The sequence below is a fragment of the Nyctibius grandis genome, chromosome 31 (assembly GCF_013368605.1).
Source record: "Nyctibius grandis isolate bNycGra1 chromosome 31, bNycGra1.pri, whole genome shotgun sequence".
Classification (NCBI taxonomy): Eukaryota; Metazoa; Chordata; class Aves; order Nyctibiiformes; family Nyctibiidae; genus Nyctibius; species Nyctibius grandis.
In genome coordinates this window covers 2,322,185-2,324,320 of record NC_090688.1, presented here as the reverse complement: position 1 = coordinate 2,324,320, position 2,136 = coordinate 2,322,185, and positions in this window count along the sequence as shown.

Sequence of the window (2,136 nt, the reverse complement as noted above, 5' to 3'; positions counted from 1 at the left end):
TTTCCATATTGGGGTTGGAAGTGACTTCTGTTTAGAAACTTGAGGACAGCATAGTATAACATGAAAATAAACAACAAAACAGCCCAATTTGCTGCGTCTCAAAATGAAGCATTTTGAAATAAATGAAACAGAGTTCCCTGGTTGGCCCCAAATGAGATCTCAGGAAGTGGGATAGACACCTTGGCTGATCTTTGGCTCTACAAAAGCCTTCCCAGGGCATCTCCCAGTGCATCCTGCTGCTGGTTTTGGGCAGGATTTTGGAGACTGAGCCCATGGTGCCCACCTGGAGTTACCATAGACTTGTCAACCCTGTTGAGAAATGGTGTTTTAATCAAGGCCGCCTATAGCACATGGCAGCTGGGAGCTGTCCTGGCGTGGGAGCGCGCCTACCCGGCCCCTACTCCCCAGATCACTCCCGTTCCAGCAGGGCTTGCTTTGTGCTTTCCTGACAAACCCTTGCTGGGGTGCTGGTTTTCATTAGCTGGGGGAGAGTGGTTTGCTGCTTCGTTGGCTCTTCCACATCCGCCCCATCCTTAGGGAAGGCTCGAAGAAATAACTTGAGTCAAGCATGCTCAGGGAACTCCAAAATGGTCCTCTCTGCAAGAGTCAAATTATAGAGCAGTGTCCTCTGTGTTAGTCTTTGCAATCTGAGACCTGTGGTCCTTCAACTGCACCTTTATTTGTTTATCTAGATTTCCTCTGAAATTAGAGATGTGTTACTAGCATGGTCTTCATTATAATTTTATTAGTTATGTTTCCAGCTACTTTATTACATTTTCCCCTTCTAGACCCTCCCTTTGCCTTTTCTTGGAAAAAAAATAGATGCTGTGCATACAGGGGGTCACTGCCCAAATCTGCTTTCTTCTGGCAACCAAAGTGTACAGCTGGAGACCTGGAATCAGCTGCAAGCGGGCTGTCTCCAGGGTGCAGCTCAGCCTTTCCAAAGGATGCTTTGCGAGGGTGTGGCTAGTGTCTGGTAAGACCCAGTCTTCCTCTTTGCTCTTTTGGGTCGTTATCTCATGCGTGGGGAGCTCTGACTTGTCTTTGCAGCCCCCGAGACAGCGGGGTCCTGCCTGCACAGTGGCTATAGCTGAGCCACTGGGCGTGAAGGGGCTCAGGGAGCCGATGGGAGCTGCACATGGAGGAGGTGACAAGTTGCTGCTGGAGGTAACCTCTGTCTCACCCACTCCTCAGACCAACTGTGCATCCACCCATCAGCCTGTATTAGGTACCTGGACCAACATTCAAACCTCAACTTTATCAAACCCAAAGGGAATGACTGTGCTTTTGTCTTCTGTTCTCATTCTAAATGATTTTTAGCCCTTGGGCATTTTAAATTTTTAAAAATTTTTTTTTTTGTGGAGACCCACGGCAGACAACTGACAAATCACCCTTAATCCACCTGAACTGCTAAATCTCTCGGTAATCCCTCCCCAGCACTGCTCAGATGCTGCTCCCCCACAACAGACCTTCTTGGTACCATTAATCAGTGTCTTCGGCTCCCGGGTGCCTCATGGTACGTGTCTATGCAGGGAAACCCTCTCGTTTATAAAACTTGGGGACCTCCCACAGTTTCCCATTCCCTGTGACCCCGGCGAGGGGGTCAGTGCACAGAGTAAACTGGTTGAGAGGGAAGGTCCTAATATTTATATGGAAAGCCATTAGCAGGCAATATCTTATCTACCTTCTGTTTTGAAGTGGAGGCTTGGGTACGGGTAGCATGGAGCTGCCTCTGAAATGCCCCGACATGCTCTGTTTTGCCATCTGCACTTCGTGGCTAGGTTATAGCACGTTCTTAATGTTGTGGGACGAGAGCAGTGGGTGTGGAAGGATTTCAGAGAGGAAAAAAGGAGCTTAGATCCTCACCTCCTGCATTTTAAAGCCAGACAAAAGCTCCCAAGTCTACCTTGATGCCTCCTGGGGTGGTGTGTTTTAGGCAGCTGGTCCCTCTGTGGATGATGTCCTTCCAGGCCCAGCTGGAGGATGGAATGGTCTTTCCTGGTCTTAAAAAGCATAAACCTATGAAACAGCCGTTGTCTTGTGAACTCCCCTGAGCCTTCCCCAGATGTTGAGTGTAGCTTTGAACGCAGAGGTGGTCAAACCTTGCTTTCTCCAATGGAAACTGTCTTGGAGAGC